This window comes from Leuresthes tenuis, unplaced genomic scaffold, assembly GCF_036924035.1.
Source record: "Leuresthes tenuis unplaced genomic scaffold, fLeuTen1.0.hap1 SCAF_9, whole genome shotgun sequence".
In the NCBI taxonomy this organism is placed as follows: domain Eukaryota; kingdom Metazoa; phylum Chordata; class Actinopteri; order Atheriniformes; family Atherinopsidae; genus Leuresthes; species Leuresthes tenuis.
Window position 1 is genome coordinate 29,777,710 of NW_027325363.1, and position 20,481 is coordinate 29,798,190.

Below are 20,481 nucleotides of genomic sequence, written 5' to 3' on the forward strand. Positions count from 1 at the left end.
CTTATATTTAACAAATTAATATGTCAAAATGAGGAGCACATTTTGTCCAATGAGGGATTCGGTGTCTTGCCCATGACTCATTTTTTATGCAGAACGATTCAGTGCAGTCTGACACAGCTCTTAACATTGGTTTACCATACATACTTATTTTTCATTCCAAAAGAAAGCTATGAATGTGTCATTGATTAGCTCTCTTTGAGTTTCTAACCCTTGATTGCACAAAAAAAAAACATTGATTGTTTTTGATTGACTTCATTCTTTACTCTGATAAACCGTCTGACTCGCATTTGTCACATATAGAAACACTTTCTACTTTGTATCATTTACCACAGCTCTGATGTATGTATCACGTGACCAAAGTTGTAACTTTCAAACAAACTGTTCAATCATAAATCTTTAACAATTAATCTGACAATAAAGTCTAAGTTGTAGTTAGAGAAAGTTTGATATCTGTGCTTTTGTCTTTTGATGAAACAGGGATTCATCATGACATATCAGCAGGTGATTGTTCAGATTTGTTGCACTATTGCAGTACTTAGTTGTTGCTCTACAGATTTTTGTCCAATGTTCCTTCCTGAAAATAAAATTCACCTAATTTCCGGATGCTAGATGATCACCAGATGTCACATCTGATGGAATATTATCATTCCTGTCAGCTTTGGTTGTTAGAAACATTTTCACTGTTTTTATTTTTCACTAAGCAAGGAATAGTAGTGGACATAATGTCACTTTCACTTTGACTCTTGACAGTGTGTAGGATCTTCTTCAAAACCATATTCAATTTCTTTGATAAGTAGAATTGGGCCATCTATAGGTTTACCTGGATTTCATTGTGACATAAACATATAAAAGCAAGTTTAAGAATTTCCAATAGTGTCTTGACCAAGAAAAATAGATTTTTAATCTCAGCGAGCTCTTCCTGGTCAAACAAGGGTTAAGTAAAATAAATTAATCATGGTACACTTTTTTCTATCCAGGGATCTGTGTAGCATACACATACAATTACATATTTACCGTTGAAATCAGGTTACAGGTTCACCACAAAGAGCTTATGGTGTGAGTGCTGGGCCATGTTTCCATGAAGCCTCGTCAGTTTGGAGGTGATGGTGCCATTCGGAAAAACTGATGATCAAAATGGATGTTTTGTTGTAATGAAAAGCGGTGGCCCAATGAGAGTGAGTAGTTTTTGTCTTTCAAAAAAGAATAAAAAACAAAACAGAAGAAATCACCGTGATGGCCAAAAATGTTGACCTCAATGCTTCAACATATATTTTTGTAATTCACTGGGGGCTGTCACACAGGCAACATCCATATTTTCTACATTCAGACATGAATTTACCTTCTTGTTAATGGCAACATATTCGTATTGCCGCAATGGCATTGATAGCATGGGGATGTTAATGGCATAAATATGATGTTTTAGATCAGCATTATGTCACGTTTTATGTTTTGATTAATCTTGTTTTCAGTTTCTTTGTTTTCATGTTTTCAGGTTTCTTGTCATGTTTTTTTCCCCTGTCACTCAGTCTCACTCAAGTCACCTGTTTCTGTTCACAGCTGCACGTCATCACGAATCACCTCCCGACAGTATTTAGTTTTCAGGTTCCCTCTCACTCATTGCGAAATCCTCACTTCACTTACCCTTTCATGCCACAGTCTTTTCTGGTCAAGAAAGGTTTTGCCACCATTGTCTTGTTAATTCATAGTCTTGTTTATTTATCACCATAGCCTTAGTCTTGTTTAGTTTTTTTCACAGTTTAAGAGTTTCTGTTTTTGCCTTGTGGTTTTGGAATAAACATTTTTGAAGTCTGCATCTGGATCCTCCCTTCCTCCTACACCATCGCTGTTGACACATTCTCTGATAACATTTTCGATGTGCTGAATGAAGAACCCTGAAGATTCTAAAGAAGCTTTAAAAAAGGGAAATTTTAGTAGAAAACCATTTGCTGAAGTATTGGTAGAAGGAATTTGAAGGTGAAAAGACAATAGTAGAACGATTTGAAGCTGCTGGAAAAACTGAAGAATTGTAAATAGATGGAAATAATTGCAGGTGTCAGCAGAAAAAGTTGCTTTGGTTAAAAAAATAGGATTAGGATGGAAGGAGGATGGAAATAAGTGAAAATTATTGACATTTTGCTAAGTCATTCTAAAAAAGTGAAATGTAATGTATACGTCAGCTTAATTGGAACATTAAGTTAAACTGTGACAGTACAAAAGTGACAGCTGTAGACCATTTCAACACAGAGATGAAGCGTTCTCATGAAAAAGGTCACAGGTTAGATGGATCACCACAGCATTTATCTCAAATGGGAAACACAGAAACACAAAGAGAAGAAAGAAAGAAATGGTTTAATTCAAAGCAGCTAATTTGAACAATGGCCTGGAAAGAAATGGGCTCCCATTTTACTTCAAGGTTCAGGGAGAAATTAGTTTGACACTGGATAAGTCCAAGATAAAGTAAAACAAGGCACACAAACAGTAAAGCTGTGGACATCTGAGCCTCTCTGTAAGCTTCTTGTCTGTCATAGAGTCTCATGTGAAAAGAAGCCCAAAAGATTTGACACTGTGTCCCTTAGTGCAACATGTGGTAGGAAACAGTTCAAAGCAGTCCATCAGTTTGTGCATGTGTGACTGTGTGTGGTTTTGAGTCAAAATACACTATCTGATATGAATTGCCTAATGAGTCCTGAGCAACAGTATTTCTGATTAAAAGTGTTTAAATGATAATCCCGAAGTACTATTTGTTTTGTAGGAGACAGGTTTTAAAAACACTGATCAACTCTTATTCAACACTGCATTTTAATCTGCAGAAGGAGCAACATGTGAAAAGGTAGAAACACATTTAGGTACAAGTAAAATGGAGATTTAGCATAAAGCTGAACTGTACTTTATAAAGGAAGCCAAAGGTCATAAACATAGAAATATTGAGAAAGATGTGGTTCAAAACAGAGCATCTGATCTCAACAATTGTATGTGACCCGAAGGAAGAAGAGTGCTCGGCTCCTTATTGCTGAAGTCACAACATGATGGGTGTCCGTGTGTTTTAAGAAGTGGAGGACAGATGTCGTCAAATGTTTGTTTGTGTGCTTGTTAGGACACATCTGGACACACACACACACACACAGGACTCAGGAGGGGAGAGAGAGGGGAGAACTCTGGCCTCCTGGGCAAAAACTCTAGGAGCCATGAAAAACATTTGACATGGTAAGCGACAGGAGGGATAGAGTAAGTGCGCTGATGTGTTTTTTTATTTAAACCGAGTGTAAGATATTGGAACAGGAGTGATATGCAAAAAACACATGTCATGTCTGCTCTCCTCCAATACTCTTGCTTAAAAGTTTTTACTGCTTAAAAGTTAACATTGCAGTCAGTGAGGCAGTCCTCTCACTTAGAGGCTCATTGCTCATATTCTCCAAGTCTCATCGCTTTGGTAGTCAAATTGGATGAAAGAGGACAAATTTACTACATTTTTATGTATAATTTGTATTTAAAAGTTAAACGATATGGAAGTAAGAGGAATTTATTTAAAAGTTTATGAATTTTAGAAGCAGCTGAAGAGTTATCAGCATGTCACACGACCCTTCGATCTCTCCACTCTAACTGCCTCCACCAAAATATATTGGAGATTCCTGAAGAACTGAATTTTTAATGTTTTTTTAAACTGTATATTATCAATATTTCCTATATTAATAAAAAAAAAATTTAAAAGCTGAATTACTCGGACAACAAACACCATGACACCAGGCCTGAGGTACCTGATGAGAAACAGAAACAAGTTAATTTCAACAATAATGTCATATGTACACAGAGAGTAAAGAGCACAGTGAGGAGAGGTGCATCATGGGAGGTTCCCCGGCAGTCTAGGCCTATAGCTGCAGAACTATGGGATGTTTCAGGGTCACCTGAACCATCCTTAACTATATGCTTAATCAAAAAGCAATGTTTAAAGCCTAATCCTAAAGGTAGAGTGTCTGCTTCCTGAAACCAAACTGGCAGCTGGTTCCACAGAGACGGGCCTGATAACTGAAGGCTCTGCCTCCCATTCTAATTTGGGAAAATTTCCAACCATGAGATCTTTATGATATGGAGCTTGGTCATTAAGAGCATTATATCCAAGGAGACGAATTTTAAGTTGTATTCTGAATTTAACAGCGAGCCAATGAAGAGAAGCTGAAACTGGAGAAAGATGATCTCTCCTGTTATTTCTCATCAGAAGTCTGGCTGCTGCATTTTGGATCAAAAACGGACCCAGGAGCGTACACAGGACTCAGGAAGTGTTTATTTACAAGTTGTGGGTATTGAAAGCCGAAGGGAGGATCCGGGTAGACATGGAACTCAGAGGGAGAGGATTAGTGAGGTTCAGAATAAAGAGTTTGTACAGACAATGGGTTTGTCCTTACTTGATCTATGAGGGAATCCAAAGTGGAGAGGAGGGTGCTGACTGTGTTGCTGAGGTTCTGAGTTGGAAGTAGGGCGAGCAGGCATGTATGTGAAACATCCTGGTGGGAGGAGGGTAACAATTGATGCTAGTCCAGGCATAGAAATCCAATGCTTGGAGAGTTGACGAAGGAAACTACGCTGAAGGAAACAAGAAGGCAAGGTCTGAGCTAGGTAGTGAGCTCAGTGGTAGTGGCTAGTGAGAAAATCTGGCAAAGACTGGTTGCTCCTGCAGGTCCTAAAAGAGTGTCCTGATAAGGGCAGATGAGGAACAGGTGTGGAAGCAGGAGCAATCCAGACTGCTCCCCGGGCTCCCAGTAAACCTGCCCAGCCCCACCTAAGACTAAGAAACCACAACAAAACAACACAGCCAAGCATGATCGTGACAGGCTGTAATTTTTGGAACAGCCCAATAATAAAGCATTACAGTAGTCCAATCTCGAAGTCCCAAATTAAAGGACAACTTTTTGTACATCACTCTGAGACATGATGATCTTAATTTTGGCAATATTACGAAGAAGGCAGTCTTAGAAACCTGTTTTATGTGTGAGTCAAAGGGCAAACGGTGGTCAAAAATAACTCCGGGTTCTTCACTCTAGTACTAGAAGCCAAGGAAATGTCATCTAGAGTAACTATATAGCTAAACATTTTCATCCTGAATTGCTTGGGTCTAAGTACAACAACTTCAGTTTTGTCTAAATTCAGTCATCCATGTTTTTATGTCTTTATGACATGCTTATAGTCTAACCAACTGATTAGTTTCATCTGGTTTCATAGATAAGTACAGCTGAGAATCATCAGCATAGCAATAGAAATGTATGCCATGCTGTCTAATGATATTACCTAATGGAAGCATGTATATAGTGAAAAGAATCAGTCCAAGCACAAAACCCAGACGAACACCATAATTTGCAATGGGGAGCAAGTAAGATTCTTCATTTACAGAAAAAATAGTTGCAGAATAGGCACGTTATTGTTCCTCTAAGGCTGTAAAACATCTACTCCTCATCTACAATGCAGATCAGAAGGGTTTTTTCCATCAAATACAAAAACTTTGATGCAGTTTCACAGACTATAAATGGGAGATGTTATGTCATGTCTATGGTTTGTCATAATCTTGTGATTTTTTTTTTTCATAAATCTAACAATTTGGATACAAATAGCTCACTGTAAATTCACATCTCCAAGCCTGAATTCTAGTTGTCTCTGCGAATCTCAGAAATCCATTAGGCTCTCTTCTCTTTACTTTTTAAAGTTTGGAAAAAAGAAAACCCAACTTCTTTTCTAAATCTGTTGATACATTCATTAGCACAACAGCTTCTCACCATGTTAGATGTGTTTTCTGGGTGGTAGAACAGTCTTTTTACCACTAAGTGGCTGAAAGTGGATGAAAGTGGATGAAGCCTAAGTGCAGTCACATCACTGATTACATCAGAAATGTTTCATTCAATGGTTTTCCTCTACAGGTTGATAATCAGACATCAATTAGAATTAAAAAGTGTTTGCTAAATGCTATTTTGAAATCAGACTGAATGTTCTTGTTTGGCTTTGCATTTTGACTTCTACTTGGAATTAGCATTAACACAACTTTTGTCCTCTCCATGGAACAAAATACAAATTATTTTTCTCCAAACAAACAGCATGAGCTAACTTCTGAGCATTAGTTAGAAATGTTTTCCTGCTGAGTTTCCTTGCTTGCCTGGAACAAAACGCCTGCAGGGGAGGTTCAAAGAACTTCAGTGTAATGTTAGAATCAGAGGCAGGGCTCGAACTAGTTTAAATTTGCATCCTTGACTGAAGTTTGAGGAGCGAGGAAGATGGAAAGGAATGAGAGAAAGAATAAGGATAAAGAGTCATTTTCAAAAACGCTGTTTAGAAATGTAAGGATATCATGATATCCTCTGCTGTTTGCTCACCTTCAGGCAACCTTTACTCTTTGCCAACAGACTTATGCTTCATAGCACAATTCAGTATGTTGACTTAAGCTCAGGCTAACAAAGAGGAGTCTGCTTGTGTAAAACTGTGAGTCTTTGATCAGTATTAGGTTCCAAAACTGATTTGGTACTTACATGTGCAGATATACAGTATATTATGTGTAAGTGCATTTTCCAGTGTTTGGAGGTGTGAACTCAGACTCATACGTATATTAGATTATGATAACTGTTTATATCCAGTTGGTTGTTAAACCTATCCTATATCAGTACAAACTGTCAAAGTGGAAAAATTAAGCTTGAGGAGGAGAACACATTATGTTTGCTGTTGTGTGAGGGAGCAGTGAGTGGCCAGATATGTGGCACTTCTCTGGCCACATATTCAATTCAATTCAATTCAATTCAATTCAATTCAATTCAATTCAATTTTATATATATAGCGCCAGATTATAACAATTGTCATCTCAAGGCACTTAAGTAATATAGTCCAATTCAAGCCAATTGGAATTCAATTCATTGTAATCATCATCCAATTAATTCATATAGAGCCAATTCAAAAAAATTAATATCCTAGCTAAGGAAACCAACAGATTGCACCGAAACTTGTCTTCGGTCCAATCTCCCGTCCTGAGCGTGCCTGTGGCGACTGTGGAAAGGAACGACTCCCTTTTAACAGGAAGAAACCTCTGGCAGAACCAGACTCAGGAAGGGTGGCCATCCGCCTCGACCAGCTGGGGTTTGAGAAGACAGAAAAGAGGGAAAAGACGGGGGAAAAACACCATAACGCCATTCAAAGGATATCTGTTGGAACAGGGAAACATACGTTAATAACCACAATAATGTCACTTGTACATAAAATCAATTGTGAAATTAAACAGGGGGAAAAAGAGAGCAAAGTGAGGAAAGGTGTGACAGATGAGGTCCCCCAGCAGTCTAAGCCTATAGCAGCTTAACTATGAGATGTTTCAGGATTACCTGAGCCATCCCTAACTATAAGCTTTATCGAAAAGGAAAGTTTTAAGCCTAATCTTAAAAGTGGAAAGGGTGTCTGCTTCCCGGACATTTACTGGCAGCTTTTTCCACAAGAGAGGGGCCTGATAACTGAAGGCTCTACCTCCCATTCTACTTTTAGAAACTCTGGGAACAACAAGTAAACCTGCAGTTTAAGAGTGCTCTGTTAGGAAAATACCTTACAATTAAATCTTTAAGATATGATGGAGCTCGGTCATTAAGAACTTTATATGTGAGAAGAAGAATCTTAAATTCTATTCTGAATTTAACAGGGAGCCAATGAAGAGAAGCTAAAACTGGAAAAACATGATCTCTCCTGTTAGTTCTCATCAGAACTCTGGCTGCAGCATTTTGGATCAACTGGAGGCTTTTCAGAGAATATGTGGGACAGCCCAATAATAAGGAATTACAGTAGTCCAATCTTGAAGTAACAAATGCATGAACTAGTTTCTCTGCATCACCCTGAGACAGGATGTTCCTGATTTTAGCAATATTACGAAGGTGAAAGAAGGCAGTCCTAGAAACCAGTTTTATATGTGCGTCAAATGATAAATTCTGGTCAAAAATAACTCCAAGGTTCCTCACTGTAGAACTAGAAGCCAAGGAAATACCATCTAGAGTAACTATATAACTAGACAATTTCTCCCTGAAGCGCTCAGGTCCAAAGAGAACAACTTCAGTTTTGTCTGAATTTAAAAGCAGACAGTTCTGAGTCATCCAGATCTTTATGTCTTTAAGACAGGCTTGTAGTCTGACCAACCTGTTGGTTTCATCTGGTTCCATAGATAAGTACAGCTGAGTATCATCAGCATAACAATGGAAATTTATGCCATGCTGTCTGATAATGTTACCTAATGGAAGCATGTATAAAGTAAAAAGAATCGGTCCAAGCACAGAACCCTGAGGAACTCCATGACTTACGCCAACGTGTGAGGAAGATTCTTCATTTACAAGAACAAACTGGAATCTATCAGATAAATATGACTTAAACCAGCCTAATGCAGTTCCTTTAATCCCAATAACATGTTCAAGTCTCTGTAACAGAATGCTGTGATCGATCGTATCAAATGCAGCACTGAGATCCAACAGGACAAGCACAGAAACAAGTCCGCTATCAGAAGCTAACAGGAGATCATTGGTAACTTTCACCAGTGCTGTTTCTGTGCTATGATGCACTCTGAATCCTGACTGAAACTCCTCAAACAGATTATTTCTATGTAAATGATCACAAAGTTGAACTGCAACTATTTTTTCAAGAACTTTAGACAAAAAAGGGAGATTTGATATAGGTCGATAATTAGCCAACACTTCTGAATCAAGAGTAGGTTTTTTAAGTAAAGGTTTAATTACAGCAATGTTAAAAGCCTGAGGTACATATCCTATCAACAAAGACCGATTGATCAAATCCAATATGGAAGTGTCAATTAAGGGGAAAACCTCCTTGAACAGTCTGGTTGGGATTGGGTCTAACATACAAGTTGATGGTTTAGAAGAGACTATTGCTGTTGTTAGCTCAGAAAGATCAACTGGACAGAAGCTGTCTAAATACAATTCAGGTTCGAAAGATACTTCTAAAGCTGCTGTACTTGATGATACATCAGTGATAATAATGGGAAGGATTCCATTAATCTTCTCTCTGATAGAAACAATTTTATTGATGAAGAATCTCATGAAATCATCACTGCTGAGAGTTAAAGGAATACATGGCTCAACAGAGCTCGGACTCTTTGTCAGCCTGGCAACAGTGCTGAAAAGAAACCTGGGATTATTCTTATTTCTCTTCTATCAATAATGAATAATAAGCAGTTCTAGCTTTACGAAGTGCTTTCTTATACGTTATCAAACTATCTTTCCAGACTAATTGAGACTCTTCTAAATTAGAGGAACGCCACTGTCTCTCCAGCTTTCTTGCAGATTGCTTTAACACACGCAGCTGTGAATTATACCAAGGAGCCAACCTCTTCTGACTGATTACCTTCCTTTTCAGAGGGGCAACATTGTCCAGTGTTGTACGCATTGAAGCTATAGTGCTGTCAACAAGAGAGTCAAGTTCTACTGGAGTAAAATTTAGGTAGCCGTCCTCTGTCATATCAGCACATGGCAGTGAAGAAAAGGATGATGAAATCAACTCTTTAAATCTGGTTACAGCATTCTCTGACAGACACCTTCTATATGTAGAATTCTTCTCAGAAACCGTGTAATCAAGTAATGTAAATTCAAAAGTTATTAAAAAATGGTCAGACAAGACAGGGTTATGAGGGAACACTGTTAACTGTTCACTCTCAATGCCATAAGTCAGCACAAGGTCAAGGGTATGATTAAGGCAGTGAGTAGGTCTGTGAACACTTTGAGAAAATCCAATAGAGTCTAATATAGAATTAAAGTTAATATTTAGGCTGTCATTTTCAACATCTACATGAATATTAAAGTCACCCACTACAATGATTTTATCTGTACTCAGCACTAACTGGGATAAAAACTCTGAGAATTCAGAGAGAAACTCAGAATAAGGGCCAGGTGGACGATACACAACAACAAACACAAGAGGTTTTTGTGATTTCCACTTTGGGTGGGAAAAACTGAGAATCAGAGATTCAAAAGAGCTAAAACTAATCTTGGGTCTAGGACTGATTAGTAACCCTGATCTGAAGATAGCTGCCACTCCTCCTCCTCTACCTGTGGTTCGAGGAACGTGAACATTTAAATAGTCAGAGGGTGTTGATTCATTAATGCTAACATTATCCTCCTGCTGCAGCCAGGTTTCTGTAAAACAAAATATATCAATATGATGATCACAAATCAAATCATTCACTAACAGAGACTTCGAAGGGAGAGATCTAATATTCAGCAAACCACATTGATGTTTTTGTTCTGTTAAAGTTTTTGTTTTAAATTTTTTTTGCACAAGAGGATTTGCTGCTCCTTTTGTGTTTTTTGATTGAGGGGGGGGGGGGGGGGCAGCATCAGATGGGAAGCCGCGCAGAGAAGTGTGTAAGACTACAACTCTGCATCCTGGTCTCAACCCTGGGTTGTCATGTTTTTGGATGACTAATAAATTCGTCCATATTTCTAGAAATGAGAAGAGCTCCTTCCAAAGTGGGATGGATGCCGTCTCTCCTCATCAGACCAGGTTTTCTCCAGAAAGATTGTAAATTATCTCTGTAGCCCACGTTGTTTTCTGGACACCATCTAGACAACCAGCTTAGGGTCAGAGTGTTCTCTGGTATGGTCAACAATAGAAGATGCCTGTATAAACCTAAGACCCAGTGGCGTCAGATAAGAGAAAGTATGAATACAACTTCCGTCTTTAGGAATTAATGCTGCCATGTAATATGTTTCTGTTTCAGTTAGTAAATTCCCAATAAGTGGCTTCCAAGGTGAGTCCGACTACTCTGGTCTTTTCTCCACAACACTGTTAAACATTTTCCTATCTAAAACATATCTAAAATCTATGGCCAGTCTTTGAAAGTGAGCTAGCCTACTTTGCATTGCTTTATTGTTGGGCAAAAAAAACAACAACTAACCAACTAAAACTAAAATAGAATAAAAAGAGTAATGATGATGATAATAAGAAAATAAAGACATTTTGTGTGTGTGTATGTGTGTGAGGTTTGTGATCCCTCATGTGTGGTCAGTATTTCAGTGATTTATATAATTGGCCGGAATCTTCCTCTCCCACTTTGCAGTGTCGCCTGAGATTGTTTCGCCCCACCCATTTGCCCAAAGGTATAAGGAGAATGAAGCAACTCATTACCTGCCAATCATCTCATCAGCAGTTGTCAGTCACTGCACTGCATCCCTCAGCAAACTCTACTTTTCCTTTCTTTTTGTTTTAAAACAGACTCCCTTTGTTTCAGCTTTTCCTGTTCTCTGGTTACGTTGTTTTCAATTTCATGGTCACTTCTTCTCCAGAATCATACATGCCCATTATTTATTTCTGTTTGCCTCAGATGGTGTCATCTTGGAATTCAATGATCAGTTTTGTATTTGAAGCAGTGGAGTGTGTGTTTCGTTTAAGTCCAGTCAGTTCTGTCAGTCTCTGTGTCATTGCTCTGCATTGTGTGCTCAACTTGAGCATTGGGTGCCAGTAGCACTGTGTTAATTACACTTACAAAGTCAAAAACACAACAAAGAGAGTTCAGACATATGAATGTAAAAACACTCAACCATGGGAAATGCACACATGAACAAATGAACAAATCGTCTGTTTCCCTCTGCAGCATTTAGATTCATGTTCTGAAAATGAAACGTTGGGCAGCTCCAGTTTTTACAGGCCTTTTATTGTGAGAGTTTTATGCTGAAATCTTAACACCAATAAATCACACTTCACACATTTTACACAGGATCTGTTGGGTTTTCATTTCCTAATGGTTCAGGCTTAGCTTCCCTCATTCATTCTGTTTTTCATTGCCTGTCAACTCCCATCACTGTCCTCATCTATTCTGTCTTCCTTTCTTCTGCCTACACACTCTGAATGTTTCTGCCATTGTTACTTCTTCTATCTCGCACTTCTTGCTCCCTTGTCCTCACTTTTGTTCTTTCTTGTTGCACCACCACACACTTCTCTGTGTCCCCTCATTGGGAATAGGAGGTAATTTAGAGCAATATAGGTTAATGACATTGGAGACTTGGCTTGGAGTCTGCACACACCACACTAGGACATATGACATTCTCTTCCTCTTACTGTATGCAGTGATGATCTCTAAACCACCTCATACAACTTGGTTTTAAGTTGGATGAATGTGAAAAAAGGCTTTTGTGTCTTTTTTTTCTTAGTAAATAGTAATGCTGTGGGTAACAAAGCTAACCTTCATATATATTTTACTGCTTCCCACCAGTTATTAAAACACTCATGTACAAAATTGTGCACATTTTCTATCGGTGATCCTTCTCAGCAGGCTTGTCAAGACGGACCACCCCATCTGTCAGTACAGTACACAAGAGGGCATTAACAGCTCTTGACCATAACAGACCCAATTTGAACCACCCCAAAAATGTCTTAGTTCTCACACTGTTGTTTGACAAAGTCCAGCCCACTCTATAGAGACAACACAAAACTCTCTTTTGTCTAATCTTCAAGACGCCCCTGCGATTAAAAATCTCCCCGGAGGTGGTGATGGAGGCAGTGGCCTTAGCATCTCCTGCTGAGCTGTGACAGGCCACTGTTTACCAAAGCTCGCCCCCTGCCCCCCCTTTTCGTGATCTTTGCTTTCTTTACTGTGATTCTCCCACACAATGGGAGGCTGCAAAGGCTGAGGGGGAAGCCCTAAGGCAAACAGGGGCCCAGGCAGAAGGACAGAGGGCCATTGATGGCCATCGTACTGACAGGGATGCTGAAAGACACCTCCAGTGGACAAAAAGAAAGAGAACAGAGAGAAAGGAAAATGGTGGTGAAAAAGAAGAGGGGAAAGGGCATCAATTCACTAAACCCTATGTTAAGGCAAAGGGCCAGCAATTATCAATTCCGTGCCACCAAAATCTCCAAACACTCTTACAGATTAAGTGTCTGGGAGCAAAGTAGAGATCAATTTAAATTGGAAATTAGATCTAAATTTAGCCTCTCAAAGCCAGTCTACATCTCCCTGGTTCTTCTTTCTTCAAGCCATTAGTCCTTATTCGCTGATTGACAACAGAAAATGGAAACTTGCCAATCAGCAAAGTGGAGAGAACATTGTGGATGGAGCCATGACAGCTTGAAAGGCATATTTCATGTGCTCAAGCCCTGCTAAAATTATGTTAAAGGTGTAAAACTTCAACAAAACACAGACGTGAAGCCCAGGGTTTATGGAGACAATATGTGACAGCGGAGTTACGGCATAATGTTTAAATAGTAAGTTAACCCGTCTTTAACCAGTCCAAGTCTTTAGCTTTCCTATCTTCTATGCTTCCTGGTTGAGCCTGGAAGTTAAAAGTTTAAAGTCTCAAACAGAACAATAATATGGAATGCTCCCTGAAGTCTCACCAGCAAAATCCTACATGGCACAGTTGTGATTGTAGCAGTAATAAACTGTACATTTATCATGTCTTTCAGTTTGTGTCTTCTAAAATCAGTACCAACCAGTAAAACCATTGCAGGAGTGTTTGTATGCACAAAATTTTGTGTAATTAGTTTGGGATTTTTAAGTTTTTTACTGATTACTGGTTTTAAAAACAGTGCTTCCTCTCTGTGATACTTTGACTAAAGCGTGTCACACACTTTTCATTTAGACCTCACAGTATCTGTGAAATATCTGTATATAAAACCCAACTTACAGGGACACCAACTGGTTTATCTATTCAGTTCAGTTCATTTTCATTCATATAGTGTTGATCATTCCAAGACATTCCAATTCAAGCCAGTTTGAATCCAATTGACTGTAATGCAATCATAATCCAATGAAATTCTATATTCCAAATTCGTCCAGTTCATACAAATATAATTCAAGAAAAAGGCTGCCTTGCAAAGGAAATCAACAGATTGCATCGAAACTTCTCTTCAATCCAATCTCCCATCCCAAGTGTGCATGAGGTGACGGTGGAAAGAAAAACACCAGGCCAGAGACACCAGCTGAGAAAGAGAAACACAAGTTAATGACAACAATAATGTTGTCTGTACATGGAGACAAAAGAGAGCAGAGTGAGGAGAGGTGCATCATAGGAGGTCCCATGTCTCCGGGGTATAGCCATTAAAGCAGATTTTGTTGATTACTCGACGATTGCCTAAAATGAGTAAACTGTAAAACGATCACAGCAGTAAATTTGGGTGGCTGGACAGCACAGGACTGATCTATAGCAATCAAGTGGGCACATTTTCCTCTAGTTTCTCTTTCTCAGCAAGTGCATTTCTATCGCAGTCTTTTTTCGCCTTTGCCTGAGGCAGATTTGAGGTTTATTATGTATTCAGCAAATTAGCAGACAATCTGCTCATTATCAAGCCAATTATGCTGCTCTAATAACATGCTTAATCAATCTCACTCGATCAATTACAGTTTGAGGAGGTGAGTGCCACGTAATGATGCAGTAATTTGAAATCACAAGGAGTTGAGGAGATAAGAACTAAGTTGTTTAGACTGTCGGAGATGATGTGTGTTCTGTGATGGAGTGCACATGTACTAAATTATTTACTTTTATTTTTGACTGGATTGTGTCCTAATGCACTGACTTTTGTTTAGATTTAAAAATAATTGTGTGTGTGTGTGTGTGTGTGTGTGTGTGTGTGTGTGTGTGTGTGTGTGTGAGAGAGTCAGATTGAGGGTTTTAGGCGGTCAGAATAGCTGTGTAATGGTCCGTGGTCCCTTTTGATAAGTCTTGCAGTTGAGAACACGGTCATGTCCTCTTATCTCCAGAGGACAATGTTCCACTCAGAGCTGTTGCTGCCACGGGCACGACCCACAGGAACTCAGGCACTCATTCATGGCCTCTCATTCTTTTACACACACATACAAACACAAAGGCATATAAACTAACAAACCAAAAATATAGACATGTGATTGAAACTATTTGTTTTAACCACACCAGCAGACACATCTTTGATGCATAGACAATTCACGCTGGTGTCATGAGCTGAGTGCAAAGTTTTTGAAAACACAATCAAACACATATCGTAACAGCAGGCACCTTGTTCTCCTTTCCAATCTACAGTCATTTCTACAGTTACCCCCTCACATGAGTGATCTTCATGTTACAAACATAGTTCTTCACATACACTCAGAGACCCACTGTTTCCTCACCGCTACCCATGGGTGCCCAGTCGGGACACCCTGAAGGGGACACAGAGGACAAGGTATCATTTTCAGAGGGGACTCACTGGCCCGTGTTACCCCACAAGGCAGGGTGTGTGTGTGCGTGTGAGCTTGTCATTATGAAGGGGAGAGGGTGCGACTGGGGGGCATTAATTACCTTTGTGCCTCTCCTGCTATGGGAGGCACAAAGGTTGCCCCCGCCGAGAGGCTAATTATTAGGAAAAGAGCTTTTTAATTTACTGCTGTCTGCTGCCATTCCAGGGAGGAAGAGAACCATGTCATTCAGCCCTGCTGCATGTGCATATTCACGTGCATGTCCGAGCTGAGCGCTAAAAGGACAGCACAGGTGGCCTTCCATATGACCCCGAGACCTTCGAGGACATGCACAGATTATCTACAGTTTTATTGTTCCCACAATGTGTGCCCCTGTCAGTCACTGAGGTGGAGAGGAGGTGGATTGAGTAACAGAGGCCTGCTGTCAGGTCAGATGATGTAATATCAGGCAGGAAGGAAGAGGTGGGAAGACAAACACTGACCCTGTGTAAAAAAAAGAAGACTGACATTATATTTTGGGCATTAATGATCTACTGACTTCTCTACGGCTCATTTTTGTAAAAAATTGTCCAAGAAATTATAACTTCAAATGAAATAATTACTGTTACTGTTCTCAGTAAGACTTTGATACTTCTACGATTAATGCTTGTTTTTTGTATTTTTTAATTCAAAGTCTGAACAAAAGAAGTTGGTTTGAGCAAACCTATAGCTCCAATTGAATATCATAGATAGCCAGTCACAAGGAACACATTTTTCTAAGGGTGTGCTATCACTTGTTCAGTCTCCTCATCCCGAACAGGGCAGAAATTAGCCTTGGGTCACTGCATGCTACTAAGGGTTGTACTACTGAGTGAGTCCAACACAGCCCATCTTTCTTTATGTTCATGGCTCAACAAAGCCTAAACTTTAATTGAGACATAACCCTAACTAAGTTGTACTTACTAAAATGAATAACTTTGTATGACTTATCCTAACCACGTTCTTCCTAATTTCTCACACTAACTTTGGGTATGCACGTGGTGTGGTCTTAGCACTGCCGTGTCATAGCAAGAGGGTTGCAGGTTCGATCCCCACCTGGGGCCTTTCTGTGTGGAGTTTGCATGTTCTCCCCGTGTATGCGTGGCTTCACTCCAGGTACTCCAGTTTCCTGTCCAAAAAATGTGCATGTTAGGTTAATTGGTGTCTCTAAAAGCATGTGTGGTTGTTTGTCTCTATGTGGCCCTGTAATGGACTGGCGACCTGTCCAGGGTGTACCCCGCCTCTCGCCCAATGACTTCTGGGATAAGCTCCAGCCTCCCTGTGACCCGACAGTTGGATTAAGCAGGTATGTAAAATGGATGGATGGACACTAACACTTGAGTCTATTGTAGCTCCAGCATAACCTTTCTGTAAGAAAGAACGAAGGGTGCAAAAAAGAGGGTACAAAAAATGTGTGTTGTATGGCACAAAGGAACAATTTAAGGTCTGTGACAGCTGAAAAACTTCTGAGGTTGTGGTCAGATTAGTACTGCACAGATAGAATCCCCTCACCAGTTTAACATTGGCTCCTTATCACATTATTACAGTCATTCCTTGTGTGGTTAAATAAACTACTCAGTCTGTCTGTGTCCTGCTGAGGCCTTACAGTAATCTGACAACATACAGTTCAGACTAGTACCAAACTAACAGGGACGTCAGAGCAACACCAAGACCTCATGAGATTATTGGAACGGGCATTTGGCACAGCAGATGTTCTGACTGGCTACAGCAGAAACAGGTTTAACTAATAATATGAACAATGATTCATGACCAACAACTAATGCACAGCAGCGCATCAGTTAATGTTAACAGTTTTGCATCGGTTTGACATCAGAATGACCACTCAATGGTATCACTGTCTCTGTTATGATCCCTGATGGATGTAAGTTAGAAATTATTGCACAATAACATAGAACAGAGAAACACCAATGACTAAACTAAGATGAGCAATGATACACATGTAACAACGTGGGTCTTTACAAACAGCTCCATCAGGCAGTCGCTGACAGCTAGCTGCATCCCTGGCTCTGCTGTAGAGGATATAAAGCTTTGGTTCACTGCTGACCATTTTTATGAAACTGTATTATGAGTTGATTTGCTCTGCATTCATTACACTCATAATTTAGGCTTTTGACAGTCTGTGTCATTGATGATTTGAATTACCTACTACTGTTGCCTGCTCTTGCATTGAGTCAGAACAGCAGACCATCATGTGAGCTTATCGGTGGGTCTTTTTTTCCCTTCAGGGTGGATTATAAGAGAGTTCTCTGGTATTCTGTGAACCATTTCAGACACAACACAGCGTTATCTTCACAAACATAAAATACAGTGACAGAAGGATGTAGTCATCATTTTACTAATGGCCGTAAAAGACTCAATGTTGTGTCAGTATCTGACCCGTTTTCCACAAACAGTGCTTCCAGATTTCCACAACAAAAGGTTTTCTATATTTGTTTAATCTGCACAACTCGCTGAGGTAGACAAACCATGGCAGAAAGCCAGTAAAAACATGAGCAACATGGGCCTTTTAGTAATGTCAGCCTAAAACCAGATATTTACTGCTAAAGAAGATAAAACTGTTTGGTTTTAAATTACATTCAAAATTAAAGACAGATGTGACATGAAATCAAGATGGAACTCTCAAGATGCATCAGGAAGGGCAAAACTAAGTCAAATTCTAATGCGTTTAGTCTTTTTGGAGCAAATCTTTATTGTTTGAAGCCAAGCAGGTGACATGCAGCTTTGTCAGTAAAATATGTTTTACTTGGATAATGCAGCAATCAAAGCAAAGTGTTTATAGGGACTTTTACGACATGTAAACACACAGTATTCTGTGCATCCTGGTGGAGGAAAAAAGTCCAATTTGTCATAGTCAGATTTGAATATCAAGTGAAAGTTCATCTTAACTAGAAGCTATGTGGATGCAGCAGAGCTTTGGTAATGTCAGATTTCTCAGGAAGAAACCTCAAGTGTTTTAAATCAGGAAAATATGTTTAGCATGGACATAGGAAATGGATGGGTGAAGTTGGTGTCTACCAGGGTCAAGGTAACAAACTTTTACCTTGTTTTCATGGGGGATGCCATGTGGCTCCTGGACCAGCAAGAGACACGAGGACTGGTCAAACAGTATTTGTTTGTTTTGAGAATTGACTGAGTGAAATCAATGATGAGTTTTTATATGGCAGCTATGTGAAGAGCTTGTTAATTTCTCTCAGTGCTAAAGAGTGAATTCTCAACACTGGAGGAAATGCCATCCCACAACTGCTTGAAGAGGCAATATTTTAAAGAGGCAAATATTTTAACTGAGTCATGTTGATAAATTGGACAGGGGAATGAGTTTGATATGCACACCACCTTGCAGAATCTAATGAAACTTGGAGAAGAGTATGGTCTATGGAAGAACCTATTGTTTCTATGGCTCAAAACCAAATCGCTTTTATTTTTCTAAATAAAGAAAAAGACAGCACGGCCTTGGTGTAGGACATGTCTTATGAATACTCCTTTTGCCTTTTGGTCCCTTGTTTCATTTGTTCACGTTGATAATGAAATTAAGTTTTCATTGGGTTTTTCACAGTTCCATGAGACGTGACTGTAACAAGCCACTGGAAGAGGCTTTAACTGGTAGTTTCTCCAGCACACCCATGTTGCCTTGACCTGATAGTGAAGGATAGGAGTCAGAGCATGCACTTAACCACAGTAACTCACTCCCAATTCTGTCTGTATGTACATGAAGCACACAGAAGAGGCTCTGCCGCCTACTCTGTATACTGTCAAAGACCTGTCAGTATCCTCTTTTCCCTAGTGTTTTTTTATTTATTTGAGACAACATGAATGATGGACATGAGAGCGTGTGAAGGTGTGAGAGTTGGTAGGCCTCTTTACAGCCACGTTACATTTTCTTAACATTGGTTATAATTTGGTTCTTCTCTTCACATCCTGCCTAATCAGTAATTAAAGTATGATGTGAAGGGCATTTTTGCTGCAGTACAGCGCTTTTTTTTAACAAATTAAAAGTTAGGCTCAGTGAACAACGCAGGTTCATTCAACATCTTTGATCACTGTGATGCTAAATGGCGTGTTTCTCACTTTCAGTAAAGTCATGACTTCTATGTTGTTTGGTACACTACAACTGACAGCAAAAGCATGTTGTGGCAAATGACCCCCAACCTGTTCAACTGAATCAACGTAAAGGTAGACACAAAGCTGTGGGGAGTTTTATTAGTTCCTTTTTCTGTTGGTGAAAAGAATACCACGATCACTGGTTTAGGCACTTCAAAGATACAGTCCAATTGAAGCCAATTAGAATCCAATTAAAAAAACATGTTGCCTAACTAAAAAAAGAACAGATTTCACACCAACTTCTCTTCGATCAAACCTACCATCTTGAGCGTGCACGAGGCGACTGCGTAAGGAAAAAGAAACCTCCATCAGAACCAGCACCAGGAAGGGCGGCCATCAGCTTCGACCGGCTACGGGTTGAGGGGACAGGAAAGAGGGGACAACAAACATTGTAGCACCAGGCCAGGGATACCTGCTGGGAAAGAAAAGCCCAAGTTAATGACAGCAATAAAATGTATTGGAGATGGAGAGCAAAGAGGGCTACAGTACAGGGCTACAGCTGCTCACTACCTTCCAGTCTGTGGTCCAGCACAACCACTCTGCTGTGGAGAAACTGTGTAATGTCATCCCTTCGTGTTGTTACAGAGGCTGATAATCAGCATTCTCTGGGATAATTAGACTAGTTTGTTATATTTGACTGGACTGCAGACATCAGTTCACACAGCAGGACTAAGAGCCAGCTGTCCAACAGATGGGAAACCCTGACCTGATCAAACTACTCTCTTTTTGTCTGTGAGTTATTGTTGTTTGTTTCAGAGACTCAACGTGTCTGCACTTCTGAGTCAATCCAGTTCTCAAGACAACATTAACTAAGACAGAGTCATTTCATAAGTCATTAGAGTGATTGTAATTTCTTATGTGGCAGATGTTAAATTGTTTTCAGTCTGTCAGTAACTCTTGCTGACTAAGACATGTGGCTGAGTAACACTTACAAGACTGATTATTTTGGTTCCTTCACTCTGAGCCAGTTGGCTTTTACCTCAGGTTTTACAGCACATTCCTACAACAGTGAATGATATGAAAATGAAAGTTTATTAAGACTGTTTGTGTGTGTATGTGTGTGAGTGTGTGTGTGTGCTGCTATTTGTAAGGCCAGCAGAAAACAATATATCTCACACAAAGACCAAGCCTGGAACTTGTATAAACAGAGCAGCAGCCACAATGACTCCCTTGCCAAACACTGGGTTTCT